The sequence below is a fragment of the Rhipicephalus sanguineus genome, chromosome 6, assembly GCF_013339695.2.
Source record: "Rhipicephalus sanguineus isolate Rsan-2018 chromosome 6, BIME_Rsan_1.4, whole genome shotgun sequence".
Classification (NCBI taxonomy): domain Eukaryota; kingdom Metazoa; phylum Arthropoda; class Arachnida; order Ixodida; family Ixodidae; genus Rhipicephalus; species Rhipicephalus sanguineus.
In genome coordinates this window covers 145671681-145679423 of record NC_051181.1, presented here as the reverse complement: position 1 = coordinate 145679423, position 7743 = coordinate 145671681, and positions in this window count along the sequence as shown.

Genomic DNA, 7743 nt, shown 5'->3' with positions numbered 1-7743 from the left:
TATGTTGCTCTACATGAGACCTGGTAGCAGGCAGAGACTGGAACACATCGTTGTGAAGCTATGGGCAAAACAAAACATCCCACTTCGGGGCAGGCCTCGTCCTTAGCATACCTATCTGCAAGAACGTGCGACTATGACGGTGTTTATTGAATGGGAGTGCTCGTGCTGCTGGAACCACGGTTGAGTGCAGCTGTAAATTGTGTTTTTGTAGATCGCAAAGTTACGTGTTCGAGATTGGGATGGGCTGGGGAACATCTTGTTACTTTACATTAAAAAAAAAGTGTGTAGCAGTATTAATCAACCTGTTGTCTCGCTTCTGTGTGAAACCAAACACAACACGCACTAACGTTTTGCTTTTACTGTATATGCTACCTTTAGTGTGCTACCCAGGTAGCATGTACAGTAAATAAGTGCGCCGTACCTGCAACACCACTCATGCAGAAAGCGCATAATAGGCGTTTCTTTTTTAAACTCTGAAGACCGCGCAGTAGACGGCCGGTTGCACAACGAAAACGTCGTCGTCAAGATGGAGTCGGTAGGAATATCGAAAGCGTGGCTGCCCCGTGAAATGGCGGCCAGTATTACATCGCGACAATTTTTTAACGAAGCATTTTTTTTTTTTAAAGGCGGCAAAATCTCACCCCCGCTTGCGCCGCGGGGTGGCGAGGAGGAGTGGCGCACGCAAGCGCCGCGACGCGTGGCGCCCTCCCTGAACGACCGGAGCAGGCGGAGGTCTTTTACCCCGTTCGCGCACAGGGGCGAAACACGCATCGGCAGCGGCCGCACACGAGCGAGCGCTGCGCGATGACGCCGGCCGCGAAGAAGGGCAAATACGACGCCAAGTTCAAGCTGCAGGTGATAGAGTTCGCCGAGCGATTCAGCAATCGCGCGGCGGGCACCAAGTTCGGCCTCAACGAGTCCACCATCCGCGGCTGGCGCAAGGTGAAGAAGGCGGCCACCACCACACCGCCAGCCACGCCGCCGCCGCGCGGTCATGCGACAACGGCCGCCCTGGGATGGCACCAGCAGCCTCAGCACCAGACCCCTCAGGTGACCGCGTACTGCGTCCCGATACCCCCCGGAGAGCAGCCGGTGCGTGCCGAACCCTGGCCGCGCGATACCTCCTGGTGCGGAGGCGAGCCCGCACGTGCGCTGGCAGCCGCCGATGCGAGCACGCACTACCGGAAGTGTCCGGCGCGCGAGCCGCAGGCCAGCGAACCGCCGTCCCCGGCGCGGGCCGCAGCAGCACCCGCGTTCCTGCCCTGCGAGTACCCGCACGGCTACGCGCCCCTCGTGCCTCATCATGCCCCGTTTCAGCAGCCACCCCCAGCCCCGGCGCCATCGGTGAAGCGCGTCCTGCTGAGCGGCAGCGACTACGGCAACGGCTTCCCCGAGGTGTCCGTGCCGTTTACGGTGATCGCCGAGAAGGCCCTGCGCGCGATCTGCGATCAGCGAGGCCCGGCTGCGCCGAGCCCGGCGTGCGCCTCGAACCGCGAAGTGTTCGCCAGCTTCCTGGGACTGACGCCCAACAGACTGGTGGACAACGTGACGTGACCGACCAAGGCTGCGCGCCGGCAGCAGCCCCGGGCTCCGGTCGGGGCGGCGGGCCCGGAGTAGCCGCGCACGCGGTCCCAACACCACCCGTTGTAGTCAACGCCGCCCGCCATCTACTCCCTCCTCGCGAGGCCAGAGGCCCGGGGTCGCCAACCGGACCACGTTTCCTGCGGCCGACCCGAAAAAATTTGTCCCCGCAGGAGGGGGGAGCACGCCTGATCACGTTCTTCGAGAGACTGGCCTCGCGCGCGCGCGCACGCGTTTCTCCAAAAACGTGCTTCTCTACTTAGCTCAGTGCAATACTTGATGTCCTTTTCGACGTTGGCGATGAGGCGTCTCCGCGAGCACTTTATTATGCAACGCGCTCTTGCCTTATTCTAAAAAAAAAAAAAAAAAATGTCCTTGCCCTCCGGACTTGCCATGCCGAACGCGCGATTGCTTTTCTTCATTTTTTTTTGCGTGAAATATGGCGCGCGAAACGGCTTCGCGGTTGGTGAAAATAAAAATGAACTCCGAGCTCGTTCGAACGCGCACACGTTTTCCTGTGCAATCAGTGCCACTTTACTGCACCTAACTACTTCGCACTTTGCTTCTTTCTTGTCGCATAATCGATGCACACTGGATTCGTAACAGACGGCGACATTTCTTTGTCTACTTGCTTTTCTTCCCTTGGGAAACATAAGGTGTGTGTATATATAAATGGATATATTAGAACAGACAAGAGTTTTCATATAGAGCTATTGCTTATCATAATGACGAGGCATTACCTGGCTGTGCTCGACGGATGCCCGTTATTTTTTACTGGCTCGCTAAGGTGCTGAGCGAAGTGCTTACTTAAGATGACAGGAGCTGGGTGGCCTTAATGTGTTGGCCACGTGAATGTGATGTTTGCGTGCATGTTCTAACCTGCCAGTGGTGTGCTTTCGAAAGCTCCGTGCAAGCCAGCTGCCACTGTTGTGAGAACAAACGAAAAAATAATGCCTCTGTCTGCTCAACGAATAGTCCCTGGTGAAAGACGCTTGTGTTCGCCACAGTGTCGAGTAGGCGTGTTTCCTACGAGCTGTCTTCCACGAGACAGTCCACATTCCAGTCTCCAGCCGTCCTGTATTGTAGGTGCATAACGTACTGCTCAAAGTTGCCTAACTGTCGCTCCTCCCCGACTGTTATGTTCGTCGGCCAAAGCTGTTAAACCTGTGCCTGGACAAGCGCTCTGTATCGATTGTGAAAACAACTTGGATGCAATTAAAGGATGACATCTCTTTTTTGCTGGATTCCTCGATTGCGTATCAATGTTTCGTCGGGTAAAAAGGGCAAGAGGAATGTTGCCTCCTGTGCCTTGCATTGCTATCGGCACGATAGTATCAAGAATGAGTGGCTCGCAGGTGTGCCCAGATGGACGTTCCGACAAATAACTTCTTGCACTTGCCCCTCTTGCTCGTTGTTATAACTGTACCTGATTTAGTCAGAGGTGGTGGCACAATGGTGAATAAGAATGATAAAGTTTAAGCTTGCAGAAACTACAATGTAAGCACAAGCAAGGAGGCAGAACATGACCTAATAAGGCAAGGTGCGTAGGAATGCCACTAAGCAAGGGAAAATTGCTGTACCCCTAATATTAGCACAACGCTACAAATACAACTGTCTCCCATCTCCTTTAATGGCTTCGTTTGTGGCAGCTTTTCAGTGAGTGAAGCTTTTGCACAATATTCTTACCTAAACCCTAACACGGATCACAAGGCTTAATAAACAACATAAACAAACAGACTGCATGCTATTGTTCAACGTAACTTTCTTTCAAGGTTAAAAGGGCACTGATGGGAAAAGGTAATGCTAGGTTATTAAGTTACGTTCCTGCAAGACTAGAAATTTCAGTCTTGCCGTGATTAGCATCTTACCGAGATGGAAGAGTCGCAACAATGAAAGATGACTTGCAGTTATTCGAGTGGCTTCTCAAGCCATCATGAGATTTGGGCAGTGCCTGCTCAGGATTAACTGATCGCTTATGAATAAACAAGCACCTACACAGCTTTACAAAGAAACCAAATACTCAATCTAGTGAGTTATATGAACTTATCTTTCTAAAAAACAATAACAGCCCCGTATTTGCAAAAAGTACTTCTGCTTGGGTGTGAGGTTCAATGGGAGAAACCTTGCCCTTCGTGTTTCTCTGCTAATAATTGTCGCCCAAATAACTGTGGCAAGCGTCACGACAAAACGGCATAATCTGAGTGGCATGTTTCTCAGATGACCCCAACACAATGCATGGTCCAGTAAAACAACATTCAGAAACTACAGTTGAATAAAAAAGGCTACAAATTATTGAAAACCCGCTAAATAATAAAGATCACAGTTAGAATGAACTCTAAATACTTCTTTTGAGCACATGTAGTACCAATGAATCATCTTGCAAAAATCTGCTGATTGTCATCTAATCCCTGTGCTGAATTTTTTATAACAACAGCCTCTATTCGAGCCCTGGCATCTTCTATTCAGTTTCCACATATATTTAATAATCATATACAGTGTTCAAGGATGCAGCAGCAACATTTAAGGGGGGATGCAGGGTTAAATGTCAACTTTTGAACTGCTGCATTAATTTTGATGAAACTTTCAGTGATGGCTCATCTTCTTGATATTAGGATATACTCCAATTTTTAGCACCATAGCATGAATACAAAAAAACCTACAGCTGTTATAATGATCAATCATGTATGCTAATTTAAGAAAACTATCATTTCCAAAAAAATAATTAAAATGTACGAGTTATTTATCATTTTAAGTCCTCGAGAAGGCTTGAAGTGCAGGATAAGGCCAGTCACTTATTTTTTATGTTGTTTCTGTAAAAATTCCATCGCTCTAAAAGTGAAGATTACTTTTTTCCTTGTCACTGCATGTCAGACTAGTGATTTTTTTTTTGCGTGTTAGAAACTACTTAGGGATCAGAAAAACACCTTATCTTGTTCTTGACAAAAATTTCAGTCTAGAAACAACCTTGTAAGCAGCGTTTGGCGAAGCAGTTTGGAAATGATAGTTTTCCTCAGAGGCTCGTTTTTCCCTAAAATGCGAACTGAGAAAAACGAGTTTAAAGATTTCACACCATGCTATTTATTTTGATGGTCAAAAAAATATTTATCAAAGTGACTTCCTGCATAAATACAGCCTTCTTCATCAACACGACACTGTTCTGTGACAATTTCATGCAATCGTCTTCAATTTTTCGCAGCTTTCGAGCTGTGAATGTTGCTGACAACATGTGTTGGTCACAAAACGGACCACGCGCTGATCGCAATGAACTACCAGAAAAATGAACACACAAGCCAAGTGGCATACAAACATAGCAGCAGAAACTCAGAATTGGCACGAAAGCAGCGGCGGATGGTCACATGATACGTTTCCGCCAATTAGAGCTTCAGTTCCAGTTTTCCAGAGACTCTGCTGTCAGCGTGCGGCTCAAAGTGTGCCTTTTTAATTTATTTGTTTGTCCTTTGATGCACTCTCGACACAACGTGTTCTATGACAACAAAGCACGGAAAACAAACAATCTAACACGGGCATTCACTTTGCGTTCTGCTTCTTGCTCGCTTTGCAGCCACGTCTTGAAAGGGGTGTTTCAGAGACACTCCCCCCAGCAAATTCGCGCCCCTCTCGTAAAAAGAATTTTTTTTTCTTATTTTCTGCCATACAGATGACAACCAAGCTTGGTGGGCGTGTTTTTTAATGAACCATCCACCCATATGAAGTCAAATTTAAAAATGTACATTTTTTTTTTTCAAAGATAATGTGTTTAGCCCTGCATCCCCCCTTAAGGAATCAAATGGGACCAGCACTTCTGAGCATAAGAGCCAGTAAAAACAATCACTAGTCAAAACATGTAACAAAGTTCTAATATGCTGCCTCAGATGAAACTTGGCATTACCTTTTGCTCTCACCTTACATGCAGGCTGGTGACATCAAAATCAGACATCAGAGTAAATAAGAGAAAGATTCTAAGCAAAACATTATCACTTGAAGTCAAGTCCTTGTGACAAGACTGCAAGAGAGAGCAATCCAGGAAAGGAAAAGCTGCAGTAGGGGAGAGTTGCAGCTACAGTGATGATTGCTTATTGATGGTGTATTAACGATGACAGTTAGATTTGGCATTCATAAAGGCACGCTGAGGTGTCAATAGACGTGACAGAGGAGGAAGTGAGATCAGTTTTGACTACCTGAAAGCTCGCTGAAGACTACCCTGACTACTCGACATAATGCTCAGTAGCAGAACAATAGAGAGCCATGACGGCAATTGGTGTGTAATGTGCCAAACCAACACAAGGCTCTCAGGGGTGCTGTAGCGGAGTTCCAACAGATTACTTCTGACTACCTCAATTTATTACTACGTTCTCAAGGCCTTGTCAATTTCTACATTTGATAACACTCCCCTACCCAGCCACCATCCCCTGTAATGGGACCACAGTAACTGATAAGTGAGCCCATAAATTCACAAATGGCAGCAGAGATCCAAAAAGCTGTCATGACAGACTCCACTGATCATTCCTTGCGATTTTTATTTTCAAGAGAAAAGATGGAGCAGCGAGCAAACATTTGAAACTTTCTAATAATGAATCGAATGGTATCTAATTTGTTTCAGTCTTCAAATGATGTAGTTGCTATTTGTAAATATGACTATTTTGCAGAGTTTTTGAATATTTTAAAATGTCAAATATTCGATACAAAACATTGGAGCAAAACAATTTTAAACGATGAGACGCGAGTCTGACATGATTTGTTACAGTAACGAGCGCCACAGGTCTATAACTCACTGAAGAAGCTCCATGTCACAAGGCTGTGCAGTGAGTTATGAGGAATGCAGTAAAGGGCTTCAAGTTAATTTTTATCAGCTGGGTTTCTTGAATATTGACATGGCATGAAAACTACGGGGGCTTTTTTCCCCACTCTGCTCAATCAAAAACATGGCTGTCTTGGGTGCGAATCGAGTCATGAGCCTCCTGTCCAGCAACACAACATGAAAGCTAAAAAGGACTTGCCCCACGTCAATGCCACGTCGGCATAGTCATTATGTAACTTCAGTGGAGGTCACAATCACACAAACTGAAAATGCAGCCAGAGAAAGCACAAGGCAAGTTAGCTGTTATGTGTCTGGAAATAACATAAAGGGAAACAAAGCACACATAAAGATATTTTTCCACAGGTGAGGACCGAACCCACACCTACCACATTAAGCATACAGTGCTTGACCAATCAATCAGTGACAGTGGCGATTTTCTTGCCCACTTTTTTGGGTGTTCGTGCATATGAACAAGACCAGCCATGGGAATGTTACCCAGTGCCTCTTATGGCCAAAGCAGTGGGTACGGAATATCCTTTTATCGCAAGTACCTTGTAGTATATGAGTTTAGGAGCAAACATACGGACTAGTATTACATTAGAGGGCCCTGCTATACAGTATATGAGAAGAATAATTGGATTCAAAGGAATAAACATGCCATTCTTTTTTTTTAGTGAAGGTTACAGACACATTCTCAAGAGCAGTGAATGTATGTAGAGCACAAAGTTCTGATGCACTGTGAGAAAACAAAATTGAAAAGACTGATTAACACTACCTGCAAAAAATAAAGAACCTACCTAAGGCAACAAGGACATCCAGGGGTGTGGTGTGTTGTGCCCATCATAGAAGAGTACTAGTTTGGACTAGTTGGTAAGAATACATGGTAAAGTTGTTTGCATGCCACTTATAGAACAAGGATAAGACTGAACAAACATCCCGTTGAAATTAATTAAACCTGAAATTAAATCCTGTTGAATGTCTGTGCTTGTGTCAGTTCACTTCTTGCCCTCGTTCTTTAAGGGTGAGCAAATAACCTCACCATGAAGTGCCCATCTTGCTGAGGTTATGGCACAGACAAAATGCAGGAAGTTCCCACTATGTCACACAAAGATTGGCACAGCTCAGCTGGTCGATCCTCAAGTCTTCTGACTAATGCCGGTTACCTTCTCCCTCTCTCTCTTTAGTTCTTTCTCTTCCTTTGATTCGCTGTCTTTCTGTCTCTTTCTGTCTTTCTTCAGTCTCTTTCTATGCTTTACTCTCTCCCATCCTCCTCACTCTTGCTTTCCTTTCCCACCCACTTGTTATACTATACTGTACGAGGCTATGCTATGCTCTGCTAGCGTGCTTGGATGGCGGAGTGGTTA